Source organism: Pelophylax lessonae (genome assembly GCF_965119305.1).
Source record: "Pelophylax lessonae genome assembly, chromosome: 12".
NCBI lineage: Eukaryota > Metazoa > Chordata > Amphibia > Anura > Ranidae > Pelophylax > Pelophylax lessonae.
The window spans coordinates 195,133,267-195,153,947 of record NC_138779.1 but is presented as its reverse complement, the minus strand read 5'-3'; positions in this window follow the sequence as shown (position 1 = coordinate 195,153,947).

The following is a 20,681-nucleotide window of genomic DNA, read 5'->3' as shown; positions in this document are numbered from 1 at the left end:
CAACATTTATACAAAAAAAAAAAAAAAAAAAAAATATATATATATATATATATATATATATATATATATATATATATATATATATATATATATATATATATATAATTAAATTATATTCCTACAGTAAAAGTATGGGATTGCAAAATATGTATTTACATTATATTACAAAGGGAGTAATCAATCGAAAAATATAAATTACTTTCATTTAAATCAACAAAGAATAGTTCCCCCAAATCATTGGTGTAAGTGGGAATGTCGGCCCAAAGGGAGAATAGGCCTTTAACCACCTCTGACCCGGAAGGTTTTACCCACTTAATGACCAGGCCATTTTTTGCAATTTGGCACTGCGCTACTTTAGCGGACAATTGCGCGGTCGTGCGACGCTGTTCCCAAATAAAATTTATATCCTTTTTTCCCACAAATAGAGCTTTCTTTTGGTGGTTTTTGATCAACTCTGCGATTTTTTTTTTTTTTCTGCTATATATAGTATCTCACAAAAGTTAGTACACCCCTCACATTTTTGTAAATATTTTATAATATCTTTTCATGTGACAACACTGAAGAAATGACACTTTGCTACAATGTAAGGGCGGGTTCACATTTGTGCGAGTGCGGCGATCACATGTAATTCGGAGCGCACTGCTCCTTCATTACATGCGATCGGATGTGCAGATGCAAATTCAGCCATACACTTTGTATGGCTGTATCCGCACCAAAGATGCACATGACCCTTTTTTTCAGCCGCATCAGGATCGGATCGCACAGTGGTTCACACTTGCGCGATCCGATCCTGTGCGAACTGTCAGATCGCACTGCGATATGCGATCAAACTGGGGGTGTCGTTAACATTTAATTGACACCCCCTGCGTATCGCATATGGCAGTGTGAACTGCCAGAGGTGCGTTTGCGATGCGAGAACAGGCTGCGAATTCGCAGCCTTCCCGCATCGCACAAGTGTGACCCGGGACTAAAGTAGTGAGTGCACAGCTTGTATAACAGTGTAAGTTTCCTGCTCCCTCAAAATAACTCAACACACAGTCATTAATGTCTAAACCGCTGGCAACAAAAGTGAGTACACCCCTAAGTGAAAATGTCCAAACTGGGCCCAATAAACCATTTTCCCTCCCCAGTGTCATGTGACTCGTTAGTGTTACAAGGTCTCAGGTGTGAATGGGGAGCAGGTGTGTTATATTTGGTGTTATCGCTCTCACTCTCTCATACTGGTCACTGGAAGTTCAACATGGCACCTCATGGCAAAGAACTCTCTGAGGATCTGAAAAAAAGAATTGTTGCTCTACATAAAGCTGGTTTAGGCTATAAGAAGATTGCCAAGACCCTGAAACTGAGCTGTAGCACGGTGACCAAGACCATACAGCGGTTTACCAGGGCAGGTTCCACTTAGAACAGGCCTCGCCATGTTCGACCAAAGAAGTTGAGTGCACGTGCTCCGCATCATATCCAGAGGTTGTCTTTGAGAAATAGATGTATGAGTGCTGCCAGCATTACTGCAGAGGTTGAAGGGGTGGGGGGGGGGGGGGGTCAGCCTGTCAGTGCTCAGACCATACTCAGCACACTGCATCAAATTGGTCTGCATGGCTGTCGTCCCAGAAGGAAGCCTCTTCTAAAGATGATGCACATGAAAGCCCACAAACAGTTTGCTGAAGACAAGCAGACTAAGGACATGGATTACTGGAACCATGTCCTGTGGTCTGATGAGACCAAGACAAACTTATTTGGTTCAGATGGTATCAAGCGTGTTTGGCGGCAACCAGGTGAGGAGTACAAAGACAAGTGTGTCTTGCCTACAGTAAAGCATGGTGGTGGGAGTGTCATGGTCTGGGGCTGGATGAGTGCTGCCGGCACTGGGGAGCTACAGTTCATTGAGGGAACCATGAATGCCAACAAGTACTGTGACATACTGAAGCAGAGCATGATCCCCTCCCTTCAGAGACTGGGCCACAGGGCAATATTCCAACATAAGGACCCCCAACACACCTCCAAGAAGACCACCGCCTTGATAAAGAAGCTGAGGGTAAAGGTGATGGACTGGCCAAGCATTTCTCCAGACCTAAACCCTATTGAGCTTCTGTGGGGTATCCTCAAATGGAAGGTGGAGGAGCGCAACTTACTAGTAATGGCGGCGATTAGCGGGATTGCGGCAGACAGATCGGGCCCCTAACTGACATTTTTGACACTTTTGGGGGGACCAGTGACATTACTACAGTAATCAGTTACTGTAATAATACCGACAGGGAAGGGGTTAACCCAGGGGCTATGAAAGGGTTTAAGTGTTAGCCTAGGGGGTGTTTCTAACTGTAAGGGGGATGGGATTGTGGAATCAACACAGAGACCTGTGATCCTATATAGGAGGATCACAGGCGCTCTGTGTTCATTCCAGAGAGAACAATGGTCTGCTGTGTTTACAACACCAGACTGTCATTCTCTCTCCACGGGGAGCGATTGCGGGTGCCCGGTGGCAATCGCAGCCACTGGCCCCATGGATCGGTTTCCCCGCTGCCTGATGGGGGCAGTATATCTGCAGCGGACAGTTGGCAAATGGTAAAAGCAGTAGTAAACCCCTCTTTGTTGTTTTTACCTACAGGTAAGCATCTGGAAAGAATTCACAGCGCTTCCCTTTTTTGCACATTTTGTTATGTTACAGCCTTGTTTCAAAATGGATTACATTTAATATTTTCCAAAAAATTCTAGAAACAATACCCCAAAATGACAACGTGAAAGAAGATTAGTTTGAAATCTTTGCAAATTTATTACAAATAAAAAAAACAGGCCAATACTTTTCGGTGGCAGAAACTTCGTTGCATCACCAGTATTAAAAAAACAAAAACAAATAAAAAAACAAAAAAAATCCCATGCACATACTGTAAGTATTCACAGGCTTTGCCGTTACATTCAAAATTGAGTTCAGGAGCATCCTGTTTCCACTGATCATCCTTGAGATGTTTCTACAACTTTATAGGAGTCCAGCTGTGGTAAATTAACTACTTCCGGTCCGCGCTATAGCCGAAAGACGACTGCAGCGCGGACTCTAATTTTCGGGAGGCCGTCTTTAAACGGCCTCCCAGTGACAGGCTCCCGCGAGCGCGCATCGGGGAAAATCTGTGTCGGCCGTGTCCCTTGGCCAATCACAGATCGTGGTGAATGGCCAATCACAGCGGCCATTTACCACGTGATCGGACCGTACAATGAGAGATGATCTCAAATGTAAACATATGAGATCATCTCTCATCGCCAGCGCTCCTTCCTCACACGGAGACTGCAGTGTGAGGAAGTAGAGAGCCGATCACCCGCCGGGGACACAGAAAAATGTAATCAGGGCACTGATCACCAGTGCCCTGATAACACAAGGTAAAAAACATACACAAAGTGCCCACCATCAGTGCCCACAGTGCCCGCCATCAGTGCCCCCCATCAGTGCCCATAGTGCTGCCAGTCAGTGCCCATCAGTGCCTGCTCATCTAGGCACTGATGAGCACTGACTGGCAGCACTATGGGCACTGAGTGTGGGCACTGATGGTGCTGCCCATCAGTGCCCATCAGTGCCACCCGTCAGTGCCCATCAGTGCCATCCGCCAGTGCCTATCAGTGCCGCCCGTCAGTTCCGCCTCTCAGTGCCCAGCAGTGCCACCTCTCAGTGCCACCTCTCAGTGCCCAGCAGTGCCGCCTCTCAGTGCCCAGCAGTGCTGCCTATCAGTGCTCATCAGTGCTGCCTATCAGTGCTCATCAGTGCCGCCTATCAGTGCCGCCTATCAGTGCTCATCAGTGCGGCATATTAGTACCTCCTCATCAGTGCCCATAAGTGCCACCTCATCAGTGCCCATCAGTGCAGCCTATCAGTGCCCATCAGTGCCGCCTCATCAGTGCACATCAGTGAAGGAGAAAAATGTATTTATTTTCAAAATTTACTCGCAGAAAATAAGAAAAACTTTTTTTTTTTTCAAAATGTTCTGTCTTTTTTCTTTGTAAAAAATAAAAAACCCAGAGGTGATTAAATACCACCAAAAGAAAGCTCTATTTGTGTGAAAAAAATGATAAAAATGTCATATGGGTACAGTGTAGCATGACCGCGCAATTGTCATTCAAAGTGTGAGAGCGCTGAAAGCTAAAAATTGGTCTGGATGGGAAGGGGGTTTAGGTGTACAGTAGGCAAGTGGTTAAATTCAGTTGATTGGACATGATTTGGTCCCACAGTTAACAGTGCATATCAGAGCAAAAACCAAGCCATGGAGTCAAAGGAATTGTCTGTAGACCTCAGATACAGGATTGTATTGAGGTGCAGATCTGGGGAAGGGTACAGAAAAATTTCTGCAGCATTGAAGGTCCCAATGAGCACAGTTGCCTCCATCATCTGTAAATGAAATAATTTTGAAACCCATCCAAACAGCAATCAGGGAAGAAGGGCCTTAGTCAGGGAGGTGACCAAGAACCCGATGGTCACTCTGACAGAGCTCCAGCATTTCTCTGTGGAGAGAGGAAAACCTTCCAGAAGAACAACCATCTTGGCAGCACTCCACCAATCAGGCCTATATGGTAGATTGGCCAAACTAAGGCACTCCTCAGCCCCCCTGGAGTTTGACAAAAGGCAACTAAAGGACTCTCAGACCATGAGAAACAAAATTCTCTGGTCTGAACGGCAAGCGTCATGTTTGGAGGAAATCAGGCACCGTTCATCACCTTGCCAATACCATCCCAGTGAAGCATGGTGGTGGCAGTATCATGCTGTGGGGATGTTTTTCAGCTGCAGGAACTTGGAGACTAGTCAGGATGGAGGGAAAGATGAATGCAGAAATTTACAGAGACATCCTTGAAAAAAAATCCTGCTCCAGAGCGCTCTGGACCTCAGACTGGGGCGAAGGTTCATCTTCCAACAGGACAACGACCCGAAGCACCCAGCCAAGATACCAAAGGAGTGGCTACGGGAACACTCTGTGAATGTCCTTGAGTGGCCCAGCCAGAGCCCAGACTTGAACCCGATTGAACATCTCTGGAGAGACCTGAAAATGGCCGTGCACCGACGCTTCCCATCCAACCTGATGGAGCTTGAGAGGTCCTGCAAAGGAGAATGGGAGAAACTGCCCAAAAATAGGTGTGCCAAGCTTGTAGCATCATACTCCAAAATACTTGAGGCTGTAATTGGTGCCAAAGGAGCTTCACCAAAGTATTGAGCAAAGGTTGTGATACTTATGCACATGGGATTTTTTTTTTTTTTTTTTAAATAAACTTGAAAAGATTTCAAACAAACTAGACTTTTGAAGAAATAATTTAATTATTTTTAATTCTTTAATTTTTTGGAATAAGCCTGTAACATAAAATGTTGAAAAAGTGAAGCGATGTGACTACTTTCCGGATGCACTGTATAATAAGCAGGGCTTTTTTTCTCGGAGAATAGGTTCAGGTACTCCCCTCTTCTGACTCACCCCTTGTCTCCACCCCCTACCCACCTCCGAGCGCTGTCCTTTGGTTCCACCCTCTACCACCCACCAGTACCCCCCCCCCCCCTTTAAGAGAATACAGAACCAAGTATCATGTTGTGGTTCTAGGTAATTTGTATGGAATTTGTTAATGATAACTAGAAAAGCAGTAAAATAGATCCCCTGGAATCAGCAACAATAGACCCCCCCAACAATGGATCCCCCTCAGCAACAATAAATATTCCCCTGCAACAACCCCCCCCCCCCCCCCAACAAATCCTCCCCTGCAACAATAGACCCCCCCAACAACAATGGCCCCCCAGCAACAATAGTTACCCCAAGCAGCAATAAATCCTCCACTGCAACAATAACCCCTCCCACAACAAAATGCACGCCAGCAACAATAGATTCACCCCAGCAACAATAGATCCCCCAGCAGTCAGCATCAATAGGCCCTTTGGCTCACCCCACTGACCCCAGCACCCCTTTGCCATTGCATACATTCAGACTGGAGGTGCCGGAACTGCGTTCCCCCACGTTCCCGCTGAAAAAAAAGCCCTGCTAATAAGGCTTACCTGTAGGAAAAATGAATATCTCCTAAATGTGCACCGTTTAGAAGATATTCACCCTAAATTCGGCACATCCATGCATGTGGTGTGATTATGGAAGAGACAATCGGGGATTCCTTCTCTCCTCTCTTCAGTGATCATAGGAGTTTGGACAAGTTCCACTCCCTCGCCAGCACTACTACAGCAGTGGACACTTACACTATATTACCAAAAGTATTGGGACACCTGCCTTTACACGCACATGAACTTTATTGGCATCTCAAGTCCGTAGGGTTCAATATTGAGTTGGTCCACCCTTTGCAGCTATAACAGCTTCAACTCTTCTAGGAAGGCCGTCCACAAAGTTTAGGAGTGTGTCTATGGGGATGTTTGACCATTCCTCCAGAAGCACATTTGTGAGGTCAGGCACTGATGTTGGACAAGAAGGCCTGGCTCACAGTCTCTGCTCTAATTCATCCCAAAGGTGTTCTATCAGGTTGAGGTCAGGATTCTGTGCAGGCCGGTCAATTTTCTCCACCCCAAACTCGCTCATCCATGTTTTTGAGTTTTATTTAGAACTGGGATGGGAGAAGGGATGAGTGGGATACTCCAACTAGTAACTATACACAAATCTGAGGACAACTGACTGTCGAATGCACCAAGGCCGCTGCTTCACCGTGCCACTGAAGTGAAGTTAAATTGACCCATTGGCAAGCTCCCCTGTACTCAGGGTTTTTCTAGAGTTGCTCTGCCTTCACCTCCACAGTCAGCTTCACTGGACCTCTGGGTTCAGCCACACCACTGGTTCACTAGGCCGACTGCATACGACCACCCTCACAGCTGCAGAAGAGGAGACAGCCGTCACCCTCCTTCTGGGACACCCTGTCACATGTGCCCTTGGCTTTTATAATGTATCCCAGGATGCCAACCCACTGAGATAGTTACAAAAGCCTGTGTGTCACTGGCTGGGTTTCCTCCACTGTCCAACAGGTCCCCCTTTTGGATGCAGTGGGGACACTCCCTCAATCCAGATGAATTACACACTGGACACATGCCTTACTATTAATCAGGCTCTCCTGATAAGCAGACAGAGCAACTATACTTTCTCTGTCTAGCACCTACCTAGGAGGGTGCTACATACAGTAAGGTAGGCTTCAGGTCTTGCTGTCCTATCCAGTTGGTGCAGACTCCACGTAGTTGTGCCGAAATAATTTTTTTATGACTGTTAAGTTGTATAACTGACACATTCTCATTCTCAGTGGGGTGAGAAGGAGCACGGAGATGGGATTCCACTCCTCGGTCATGTGATAAAGCTTGCCTTAATTTATATGGCTTTTACTGGTTTTGTTTATCTCCTTCTGAGATATTCGGGATTTTTGTTTCTCCACAGTAGATCTAGAAGTTCAGGCAATTAATATATGTCCTTTGTTTATATAGTGTTGACATATTACATAGTGCTTTACAGAGTGCATGTAGCCATTCACATCTATCCCTGTCCCCCTGGAGATAATACAAACTGATAGTGTCCTAGTGGGATTTAAGCCAAGACCTAGAATTTAAGTGTATTGTCATTTCATGGAATGATGCTGTGTTCAAGAAGCCAATAAATTCAAAATGCCTTATACAGTGCATCCGGAAAGTATTCACAGTGCTTCACTTTTTCCACAATTTATTATGTTACGGTCTTATTCCAAAATGGATTTCGTTCATTGACGGACACAGCTCCTGATTCTTCTTAACCATTGGGTTATACTGCCCCCTACAGGAGTAAGACACTAGGCAGGAAAAAGCTTGACTATGCCTATGGGCAGTCCCAGGTGATATACACCCACTCTCAGCTATAGGCACTCATTTGTTTCTGCCTAGTCAGGAGTAAGGACCTAGTTCCTTGCTGGGATTTCTGGTATTGGTGATTATTTTCTTTTTAAGGCCCCTTTCACATTTGTGCGACTTGTCCTGCGATTTGGGACTGCAAAGTCGCATGACAAGTCATACTCCAATGAGTACCGTTCATATCTGTACGACTTCAAGTCTCAACGACTTCAAAGTAGTCCCTGCACTACTTTGGGCTGATATTAATGCGTTTTGAGGTCAATAAGCCTAGGCAATGCTTCAAGTCCAGGCAAAATCATGGTAAAATCGCACGACTTTTAGGTCGCACAAGTGTGAAAGGGGCCTAAATTTATTTTTTTCCTATCTTTGTTGAAACCAGACACCGCTCATCACCTGGCCCGAAACCCTCCCTACAGTGAATAATGGTGGTGCCAGCATAATGCCGTGGGGATGTTTTTATGTTTTTCAGTGGCAGGAACTGGGAGACTAGTCAGGATTGAGGGAAAGATGAATGCAGCAATGTACAGAGACATCCTTAATGAAAAACTGCTACAGAGAGCTCTGGACCTCAGACTGGGGCAAAGGTTCATCTTCCAACAGGACAACGACTCTAAGCACACAGCCAAGATAACAAAGGAGTGGCTATGGTACAACTCTGTGAATGTCATTGAGTGGCCCAGCCATAGCCCAGACTTTAACCTGATTGAACATCTCTGGAGAGATCTGAAAATGGCTGTGCACTGACGATCCCCATCCAACCTGATGGAGCTTGAGAGGTCCTGCAAAGAAGAATGGGGGAAACTGCCCAAAAATAGGTGTGCTAATCTTGTAGCATTATACTCAGAAAGACTTGAGGCTGTAATTGGTACCAATGGTGCTTCAACAAAGTATTGAACAAAGGCTGTGAATACTTATGTAAATGGGATTTTTTCCTTTTTTATTTTATTAAATTTGCAACGATTTCAAACAAACTTCTTTCACATTGTCATTATGGGGTATTGTTTGTAGAATTTTAAGGAAATAAATCAATTTAATACATTTTGGAATAAGCCTGTAACATAAAATGTGGAAAAAGTGAAGTGATGTGAATACTTGCCAGGTGCACTGTATATATTGCTGTGGTGGAGGGGGGAATCAGAGCGACCGCCTTGGTGGAATTGGGAGATCGACACTTTGTGGACGTTTTTGCTTCTCTGTGGACTTCGTGGGAAGATTTCCCCGGATTGGAGTGGCGTGTTTAGTGGCATGGGCACCGGGAAATGTGGGTATATGCTTCAGGGGAGTAACTACAGATCATGGAACACCACAGACCACTTCCCTACTCCCATTGATCTAAACCAGGGGTCTCCAAACTTTAGAAAGAAAGAGCCAGTTTACTGCCCTGCAAACTTTAGGGAGGGCAGAACTGTGACAAGTGGGAGTAGAAAATACCCTGGCTCGGTGGTCAGTGGGAGTAAATAAATGACATTGCTGTCTGTGGGAGGTATTGTACCCCATCATTTGGTGTCAGTGGGAGGAATAGTGCCCCATCATTGGTCTCAGTGTAAGGAATAGTGCCCCATCATTTGTTGTCAGTGGGAGGAATAGTGCCCTGTCATTGGTGTCAGTGTAAGGAATAGTGCCCCATCATTTGGTGTCAGTGTAAGGAATAGTGCCACATCATTTGTGGTCAGTGGGAGGAATAGTGCCCCATCATTGGTGTCAGTGTAAGGAATAGTGCCCCATCATTGGTGTCAGTGTAAGGAATAGTGCCCCATCATTTGTTGTCAGTGGGAGGAATAGTGCCCCATCATTGGTGTCAGTGTAAGGAATAGTGCCCCATCATTTGGTGTCAGTGTAAGGAATAGTGCCCCATCATTTGGTGTCAGTGTGAGGAATAGTGCCCCATCATTTGGTGTCAGTGGGAGGAATAGTGCCCCATCATTTGGTGTCAGTGTAAGGAATAGTGCCCCATCATTGGTGTCAGTGTAAGGAATAGTGCCCCATCATTGGTGTCAGTGTAATGAATAGTGCCCCATCATTTGGTGTCAGTGGGAGGAATAGTGCCCCATCATTTGGTGTCAGTGGGAGGAATAGTGCCCTGTCATTGGTGTCAGTGGGTGAAATAGTGCCCCATCTTTGTCAGTAGGAGGAATAGTACCCAATAATTGGTGTCAGTGGGAGGAGAATGTCCCCATCATTGTTGTCAATGGGAGGAATAGTACCACATAATTGGTGTCAATGGAAACCAGAGTGTCCCATCATTGATAGTGTCATTGGAAACCAGAGTGTCCCATCATTGATGTCAGTGTAAGGAATAGTCCCCCAAGGCCCGGGTGAAGGCAAGCAAAGGGCCACATCCAGCCTGCGGGTTTCAGTTTGGATTCCCTTGATCTAAACATAAAGTTTGTCTAAATAAGCCATTCTCAAACAGGGCTCCAGTGGAACTCTAGGGTTCCTACAGAGGTTGTTAGGGGTTCCTTGGAGTTGTGGATGATTGACCTTCTATTTGATGGTGCCTGCAATAATCTGGGGTAATTTCAATTTGAGAGAGTCAGCAGCATGTTGCTGTGGGGCCATATGCCCCAGCAGTATAACTTGTACAAGAAGACGGATCAGCTTTTGCTTCACAGTGCAATTGTGTGAAGTTACTGGAACATGATAAAGGACACTTCCTCCCAAAACAATTAATGTTGATGTAAATCCAATCACTAATATCTTAGATCAGGGATTCCCAAACTACGGCCCTCCAGTTGTTCAGGAACTACAATTCCCATCATGGCTAGTCATGTATGTGAATGTCAGAGTTTTACAATGCCTCATGGGATGTGTAGTTCTTCAACAGCTGGAGGGTCGTAGTTTGGGAAACCCTGTCTTAGATTGATCATGGTAATTTCTTCCTGCTGGCTCCTGTAAGCCCTCTAGGACAGGGGTGGGCAAATTTCGGCACCCCAGCTCTTTGGAACAACAAATCCCATGAGGGTTTGCAAGACTCTGACAGCCACAAGCATTACTACCTAATGCAGACATGATGGGACTTGTAGTTTTGCAATAGCTGGAGGACCAAAGTTTGCTTACCTCTGCACTGAAGGCGTTTTATGGCCTTCCCATTCATACAATCACTGTGATTGGATGTCACAGGATTGGTAGCCCATCCTACTGTCTCTCAAACTTTTCCAGTGACAGTGCAGTTTATTTTCGGACAGTCGCGGCACCTGAATACCCAAACAACTACTCTATCTGATAGGATACAGACCCTGTTCGGCTGTCCATTTTCCACCTGGCCCCTTCAATTTTGTCTAGAAAATGTGTCTAGCCCAGTGGTACCTACAGGGCCACCAATGGCTTGGAAGCGCCTGCCATGCCATGTCTGCAGTCTTTGATTGTCTCTTGTAGCACACTCCTAGTCTCTAACCATCCCCTGTAGTAGATCTGAAGTCTCCGACAGTTTCCATAGCATTACATTAGGAATGTAATTTGTGGCCCTTTAATGATATCCAGGACTGCACTTGAGGACCCCATTGTCAGCAAAGTTGACCATCATTGATCTAAATACCACTTCACTTGAAATTGCACAATTTCAAAGCTGCAAGTTAGTGCGACTTGGCTGACATCTGTGCGACTTCATGCACGGATGTCTATTCAAGTCGCACCTGAAATCTCTAAAAATAGTGCAGGAACTTTTTTTTCAAACCGGTGTCACACCACAAAGTCCACGTCACACCGATTTGAACAGTTCCATTGCCAACAATAGGGTGGGATTTGTCATGCGATTTGGACCTGTCAAATCACATGACAAGTCGCACCGGTGTGAACGGGGGCTTCGTTTGCTAAAGTCTTGTGCATCCTGAAGAAGTTCCTTGTTCTTTTTATAATACTGTTTTTTTTTTTTTTTCATCCTCTTTTCATGTTGGTTATGCCGATTTCCTGCAGTATCCACATTTACCCGCTCTAGTGTCTGCTGCACATCATTGCTGCGGATCGGCTTCCTGACCGTGATAATGGTTGACCATGCAAGCGCAACCTGTGCCAACTTACCCGCTTGCAGTCTCCATTGGTAGCCTGTGTGACAGGGTGACAACGCAGGAGCCTGTATGGGAGGCAGTAGTCACCCCATTACAGAAAGTGCCTGAACAATGACCTCCATAGCAGGATGCCCATGGTTGACCATGCAAGCGCAACCTGTGCCAGCTTACCCGCTTGCAGTCTCCAATGGTAGCCTGTGTGACAGGGTGACAACGCAGGAGCCTGAATGGGAGGCAGTAGTCACCCCATTACAGAAAGTGCCTGAACAATGACCTCCATAGCAGGATGCCCATGGTTGACCATGCAAGCGCAACCTGTGCCAGCTTACCCGCTTGCAGTCTCCTATGGTAGCCTGTGTGACAGGGTGACAACGCAGGAGCCTGAATGGGAGGCAGTAGTCACCCCATTACAGAAAGTGCCTGAACAATGACCTCCATAGCAGGATGCCCATGGTTGACCATGCAAGCGCAACCTGTGCCAGCTTACCCGCTTGCAGTCTCCTTTGGTTGCCTGTGTGACAGGGTGACAACGCAGGAGCCTCAATGGGAGGCAGTAGTCACCCCATTACAGAAAGTGCCTGAACAATGACCTCCATAGCAGGATGCCCATGGTTGACCATGCAAGCGCAACCTGTGCCAGCTTACCCGCTTGTAGTCTCCATTGGTAGCCTGTGTGACAGGGTGACAACGCAGGAGCCTGTATGGGAGGCAGTAGTCACCCCATTACAGAAAGTGCCTGAACAATGACCTCCATAGCAGGATGCCCATGGTTGACCATGCAAGCGCAACCTGTGGCAGCTTACCCGCTTGCAGTCTCCTTTGGTAGCCTGTGTGACAGGGTGACAACGCAGGAGCCTCAATGGGAGGCAGTAGTCACCCCATTACAGAAAGTGCCTGAACAATGACCTCCATAGCAGGATGCCCATGGTTGACCATGCAAGCGCGACCTGTGCCAGCTTACCCGCTTGCAGTCTCCATTGGTAGCCTGTGTGACAGGGTGACAATGCAGGAGCCTGAATGGGAGGCAGTAGTCACCCCATTACAGAAAGTGCCTGAACAATGACCTCCATAGCAGGATCACCAGGTGTTCTTTTAATGATATCGGAAGATTTAAAAATATTAAAAAGAACTTTTAAAATGTATTATTTATTATTGTTATTATAATACAGGATTTATATGACACTTTACAACATGAGGGCAGACAGTACAATTACAATACAATTTATTACAGTAGGAATCAGAGCTCCGTGCTCGTTTAGAGTTCACAATCTAAGAGAAATTATATGAACGTGTTAAAGCTTAGCGATTTGGGTTTAGATCTACTTTAATTAGTTTATAGCGAGCACGAAGGTGCATGTAGGAGGGGAATATCCTAACAATAAAAAAGGGATGTTGGCACGGCATTAGCAGATACTGGGAAGGATGCCTGTACTGGAGATAAGGATTATACAGCACATTCCATATTCCCTCCCTGCAGACAACAGCAGCTGGGATTCTGCAAGTGCCTTGGGGGGTGAGGAGAAGAATAGCTTTCCCTGGCTACACCCCCTGTCAGTGCCACCACTGCTGAGAGCACTGTGACTATGGGAGGTGGATGGAGATGGCGGGGAGGGGAGATTTGTCTCCTGCATACCTGGAATTCTTCTCCTGTCTCTAGCACAGTCCATTATATACTGCTCACTCATCGCCTCTTGCCTTTCCTAACCCATTTGTTCTCATGCTTGGGGTACACGGGTGGGCACCAGGGGTTGGATTAACACCTCTGTGTTTTTTTTTTTAACTTGTCATGGATAATGGATCACCAACGTGACTGGCCGTACCTCTGTATAAATGCTTTATTCTGTCATGTACAAGGATATGGGGAAATCTTCTTCTAAAATATTTAGGTGATGCTACCCTGTTTTGAAAAATACATTTAAAATGCCCTTCAAAGAAAAGAAAGTTGGGTCGCCTTTCCAAGTTCCTAAGCTGCAGTGGCAATGTGGACCTTGGTGAAGACCCCAGAGCTTGGTAGAACCATGAGAAGATTTCTCAGGATTGGAGTGGTGTTCAGTGGCATGGGCGCCGGGAAAGGTGAGTATTTGCTTCAGGGGTGTAACTACAGATCATAGAACACTATAGCTAAATTTTAATGGAGCCCCTTGGCCCCCTCCCTACTCTCATTGACCTAAACCAGGGGTCTCCAAACTTTTGAAACAAAGGGCCAGTTTTCTGCCCTTCAACCTATAGTGGGTCTAGACTGTGGCCAATGGAAGTAGAAAATGCCAAAGGTTCAGTGGTCAGTGGGAGTAAAAAAATTACATCATTGTTGTCAGTGGAAGGAATAGTGCCCCATAATTGGTGTCAGTGGAGAATTAGTTCCCCATCTCTGTTATCAGCGGGAGGAATAGTTCCCCATCATTGTTGTCAGTGGAAGGAATAGTGCCCCATCATTGTTGTCAGTGGAAGGAATAGTGCCCCATATTTGGTGTCAGTGGTAGGAATAGTGCCCCATAATTGGTGTCAGTGGGAGAAATAGTGCCCCATAATTGGTGTCAGTGGAGAATTCGTTCCCCATCTCTGTTGTCGGTGGGAGGAATAGTTCCCCATCATTGTTGTCAGTGGGAGAAATAGTACCCCGTAATTGTTCTCAGTGGGAGAATTTGTTCCCAATCTCTGGTGTTAGTGGGAGGAATAGTATCCCATCATTGTTGTCAGTGGGAGAAATAGTACCCCATCATTATTGTCAGTGGGAGAAATAGTACCCCATCATTATTGTCAGTGGGAGAAATAGTACCCCATCATTATTGTCAGTGGGAGAAATAGTACCCCATCATTATTGTCAGTGGTAGAAATAGTACCCCATCATTATTGTCAGTGGGAGAAATAGTACCCCATCATTATTGTCAGTGGGAGAAATAGTACCCCATCATTATTGTCAGTGGGAGAAATAGTACCCCATCATTATTGTCAGTGGGAGAAATAGTACCCCATCATTATTGTCAGTGGGAGAATTCGTTCCCAATCTCTGGTGTCAGTGTGAGGATTAGTACCCGATCATTGTTGTCAGTGGGAGAAATAGTGCCCCGTAATTGTTCTCAGTGGGTGAATTAGTTCCCAATCTCTGGTGTCAGTGGGAGGAATAGTACCCCATCGTTGTCAGTGGGAGAAATAGTGCCCCGTAATTGTTCTCAGTGGGTGAATTAGTTCCCAATCTCTGGGGACACCCTTCAAAATATTTAGGCTAATGCGACCCTGTTGCGAAATATAAATGTAAATACCCTTAAAACAAAAGAATGTTGGGTCGCCTTTTCAAGTTCCTAAACTGCAGTGGCAATGGGCAGTGGACCTCCGCAAAGACCTCGGAGCTCGGTAGACACATGAGAAGATTTCTCAGTGGTGTTTAGTGGCATGGGCACCAGGAAAGATGAGTATAGTGGCGGTATTTGATCACCACTGGGTTTTTTTTATTTTTTGCGCTATACCGTAAAAATTTAAAAAACAATGTTTTTTTTTTACTTTCTGCTATAAAACATCCAATAAATTAAAAAACAAATCTAATTTCTTCATAAATTTAGGCGAATATGTATTCTGCTACATATTTTTGGTAAATAAAATCCCAATAAGCGTATATTGATTGGTTTACGTGAACATTATAGTGTCTGCAAACTATGGGATATATAATGGAATTGGTATTTTTTTATACTAGTAATGGTGACGATAAGCGACTTATAGCGGAACTGTGATAGTATGGTGGGCAGTCTGACACTAACTGACACTTTGTGGGAACCAGTGACACTAATACAGTGATCAGTGCTAAAAATATGCACTGTCTTTAAACTAATGACACTGGCTGGTAATGAGTTAACATCAAAGGGTTAAATGTGTGCCTAATCAGTGTTTGTGTGTACTGTGTGCTGCTATTACTAAGGGATGTGCCGGTTTTCATTCCCTGCTTTGCAGGGAAACAAAAATCGCCACATCCCCACTGACAGGACAGAGCTCTGTATTGTTTACACTCACAGTGTCATGGCTTTGTCCCTGCTGATCAATGGGTGCTGGCGGTCATCCATTTGCTGGCACCTGCTGACCGGCTTGTGCTGTGACTAATCACAGCACAGCTGGCGCGCGTCCCCTACCCAGACGTGCTGGACTTCCAAGTACTAGGTACTAGGAGATTCACTCTGCCGCCGTATAACTATGTTATGCCGTTGGCAAGTATTTAAAAAGTTTATCTAAATAAGCCATTCTCAGCAGGGATCCATGAAACCCTAGGGTTCCTCCAGAGGTTGATGGGAATTCCTTGTGCTGTGAATGAATGACCTTCCATTTGATGGTGCCTGCATAAATCTGGGGCCAATGCCACTCAAGAGAGCCATTGGCATGACACTAGATTTTAAGCTATCTAAGGGTGGGCTGACCACCCTTCTATTGGGCTTTCTTTCCTACCTGGCCACCAATGGAACTGGCATTTTTCCCCAATGACCCCCCGATGAATTGGTTTTAGCAGGGGTTCTCGAGACTTGAAAATTATTTCAGGGTTCCTCTGGGGTAAAACGAGAGAGGCTGCCCTAAATGTAGGACAAGTAGCAGAAGAGTTGTCAGCATTGTTGGAACATTACTAGGCACTGGATAGAAGTGGTCAGGGAAGAGGGGGGAATCGGTGCAGGGCATTTACTCTTCACCCTCATTTTTGAGTTAACTACGTCTACAGTCATAATTGGATGAAAATTCGGCCCGTTCAACAGGGACTGGACGAAATTTGATCCATCTATGGGCAGACTGATTGTACCCAAGTCGATCCATCGATCGACCTGGGTACAACCAGCCTGTCTGATTTTTTTTTACATGTGATTACTGCTTTCGGCTATAGCCGATGGCAGGAATCGTTGTGTTCTGCTGTCCAGGAAGACTCCACATGCCCCCCCCCCCCTGCTGGCAGAGCACAATAGCACTGTGAGAGGCATTACCCAATCAACACACGGACTGTGTTGATGGGGGAATCAAACTATTTTCTTTCGAAGGAAAAAAAATCAAATCATCTATGGGCATCATTAGGCATCAGAGTTAATTCAGTGCTTGCTGGGATGATCGGAAGCTCTAGGAAGCTAAACCTACACTACAAATGGTTTGTTCAGGCATGCAGCTGGGGGGGATGGTCAGTGAAAGCATGCAGTTGACTTTTAGTCTTACTGCCACCTGACTGCCCATCTAAACAAGTGCTTGCAGCCACTCAGAGCTGTGCCCATGCTGCTGTGGCAATGCTTTGCTTCGCTGGAGCAGCAAACCTGAAGCCCCCTGTCACATTTGTTGGGCAGTCCTGCTGCTGTACTTGACCCTTGGAAGTGAATGGGGCTACACTGCAACCACCCTGCAACCCAGAGTGACAAGGTCTACCATCTATTCTTGATTGCAAATGTCACCGAGGTACAGAGTCATGGTCAACAGAAACCTTTGCAATCCTCAGTGATACAGTACTGGATTTGTGTTCTCTTGCATACATATTTTCCATGTTTAAGTTGCCTCAGCAGCTTCCTTAACCACTTGCCGACCGCCGCACGACTATCTACGTGGGCGGTCAGCCCCTCACAGGCAAAGTGACGTAGGTCTACGTCGCTCGCCTGTGAGGGTTTAGGGAGCGAGCGCGCGCCGCCGGAGGCGCGCTCCCGCTCCCGCGTGGTCACGGACCCCCCCGCGCGCGTGACCGGCGGACCCGATCGCCGCCGACCACTCTGCGATCGGCGGGGGAGAGGGAGATAGTCAGGCAGCTTGTGTAAACAAGCTGCCTGTCATTCTCCTCTCTGTATGAGAGCTGATCACATGGATCTACTATGTAGATCCATTGATCACTCTGCATACAGTTGAAGCCACAGCCAATCACAGTTAGAATCACGCCCCTAGGGACACACACAGCCCCTCCCTCTCAAATAAAGTTAACCCCTTCACTACCAGTGCATTTTTACAGTAACAGTGCATATGTCAGTCAAGGGTCCGATCTGTCCGCCGCAATGTCGCAGTACCGCAAAAAAAATCGCAGATCGCCGCCATTACGCGTTAAAAAAAAAAACAACAAAAATGACAAAAATCTTTCCCTTTGTTAGTAAACGCAATAACTTTAGCGCAAACCAATCAAAATACGCTTTTTGCGATTTTTTTTTACCAAACATAGGTAGCATAAAACAAATTGGCCGAAAATATTAAAAAATTTTGATTTTTACATTTTTTTTTGGGGGAATTTCATATAAAAAAAAGGGAAAAATATTGCTATTTTTGCAAAATTTACGCTCTTTTTTTGTTTATAGCGCGTGATCAAAAAATCGCACAGGTGATCAAATACCACCAAAAGAAAGCTCTGTTTGTGGGAAAAAAAGGACGCCAAATTCGTTTCGGTACAGCGTCGCACGACCGCGCAATTGTCCGTTAAAGTCACGCAGTGCCGAATCGCAAAATGCCCTCTGGTCGTTTAGCAGCCAAATCCTCCGGGGCTTAAGTGGTTAATGGGTGTAAGTCTAAAAAAATGTTCATTTTTAGTTTTGGATAGCGTAGGGAATGGTAAAAACTCCTCAATTTTTTATTTTCTGTCTGTGTCTTGACGAGAAGATTGCCCTTCATTTTATGTCCCAGAGACCCAACCGGAAGAGGACATTTCTCCAAAGTAAGGGGATATCCCTCTTTGGCACTTGCAATATAAGCAGATCAGGTTTATCCATTGGAATATTTCCTCTCCCCTCTTGTTACTTTGACATCTCAAACATATTGGATATCCCGTCAGTTTACGTATACCAGAGGCACCAGTGGAGACAGGGGCAGCAGTAAAAAAACCACACTGAGGATCTAAAATGGACCCATTCGATCCAAAACTTGGAAAAAAAGGCTTTACATACTTACTTTGAAGGTAGTGCCATTGGTTACTTCAACTTCTATACATTTACAGATCAAAATGATAGTTATGTATGTTCAAGATGGGAAAGGGGAAGCTGAGGGATTTGCCCTTAAAGACGCTGCATTTAAGATTTTTCAACATGTTATTGGGCATAGTATTGCCCCTTACCTTGCTCTTATGCTAGTTTTGATCCAGTACCTAATTATAATTCAACACTCTAGGATGCTGACTACTGTACTGGGAATTTCATAAGTTGCATGGCAATATTTATCTGCCAATAGGTAATGAAGAACCTGACTTGTAAGATTTGTCTACATGTTGCCTACTCTGCGGTGCATTTTAGATGAGATTTACATGTGTTTTTAGTGCATTATTGTTGAACTCTATTTAACATGCAAGCAGCAGGATTTTTCTTGAAGCACTGAACCTAAATGGGGCCAAATGTTGTTTTTTTTAAGAATTTAGACCTTTCTCAACCTTGTTACCCCAGAGGAACTCCTAAAATAATTTTTAGGTTTGGGGGGAGCCCTTACTAAAACAAATTTATCGGCGGTCATTGGGGAAAATGCCCTCTATCTTGTTAGTCAGTAGAAAGGATGCAATCCTTACAGTGGTGATCGGAAGGCCATGCTTACAGACAGCTAAAAAGATAATTGGTGTCATGTTTTTGGCTTTACCAAGGCGCATTGGCCCCCAGAAATATGCAGGGGCCATTAAAAGTAGTGACACACCGATCCGACTTTTTTGGTCCCGATCCCGATCTTTGGCTTTGTGAAACCGCCGATCCCGATACCAATCCGGAAGTACTGTTTTGTGAGCTTATAACAAAATAATACTTCCGGATTGGTATCGGGATCGGCAGATACCTTATAACAAAACGTATTAAACGGTAAATTTACCACTGCAGATATGCCAGTGCATTCCCCTTTTGCTGATGTCACTCTTCTAAATCCTGCTGCTGGATATCCAATAGGAAATGTCCACATCACACAGCCAGTGATGTGGATACCGAAAGAAAGAAAGAGGACACCCCCCCCCTATAAACAGAAGAAGAATGCCTGCAACTGTAGAATTAAGCCTCGTACACACGCACCGATTGTTGGCTGTGAATTTTTGGCCACCGTCGGATCAGCCGATTATCGTCTTGTTAGTATGATGCTTCCGACAGCCGACTGCGACTTTTCGGTTGAACAAAATCCGGTGTGCATGCTATAAAATTTTTGTTGGGCGTCAACAGAACGGCCGATTGTTCCTCAGTCAGTACAGATTTCGGCAGACAAAAATCAGTTGAGCAAGACTGGGCATGCTCAGAGAAGAAAAAACACACGGAAAGTTAACCATCACATGACATCACTTCTGAAGTTGGTTGTTGTTGGCCGACAAAATTCGTGTGCAGTCTAGAGCCCATTTCAACCAACACAACAACACTGGACAAAAGACGGCCGATCGGTCGGCCAACAATCGGTGCGTGTGTACGAGGCTTTAGATGAAGCTTTTTTTTTTCTCCTATTGAAGTGATTGAGGGAGGGTCAGAATCCTGGAGAGTAGCATTAAAGCGGAGTTCCACCCAAAAGTGGAACTTCCGCTTTAGGTATTCTAACCCCCTGACATGCCACATTTGGCATGTCATTTTTTGGGGGGGGAGCGGGTACCTAGTTTTGACAGGTACCCGCTCCCGCTTCCGCTCGGAGCGCTGCGGCGCCCTGAGCGGAAGTTCTCCTCTCCCCCTCCCTCCCTGCAATCTTCTGGGACATGTCAGAGGTCCCAGAAGATTGCCGGGCAATCAAGACGTGCAGCGCGACTCGCGCATGCGCAGTGGGTACCCGTCTGTGAAGCCGCAAACTGTCACAGCCAGGTGCCCACAGCAGTGATGCCGAGGGAGAGGATCGAGGCTTCGGGCGGCCGCATCGCTGGACCGTTGGACAGGTGAGTGAAATGGCTGGAACTCCGCTTTAACATGCAACATAGTAGCTATGCCCCGGATCGGCCCGTGGGTCTGCTAAAT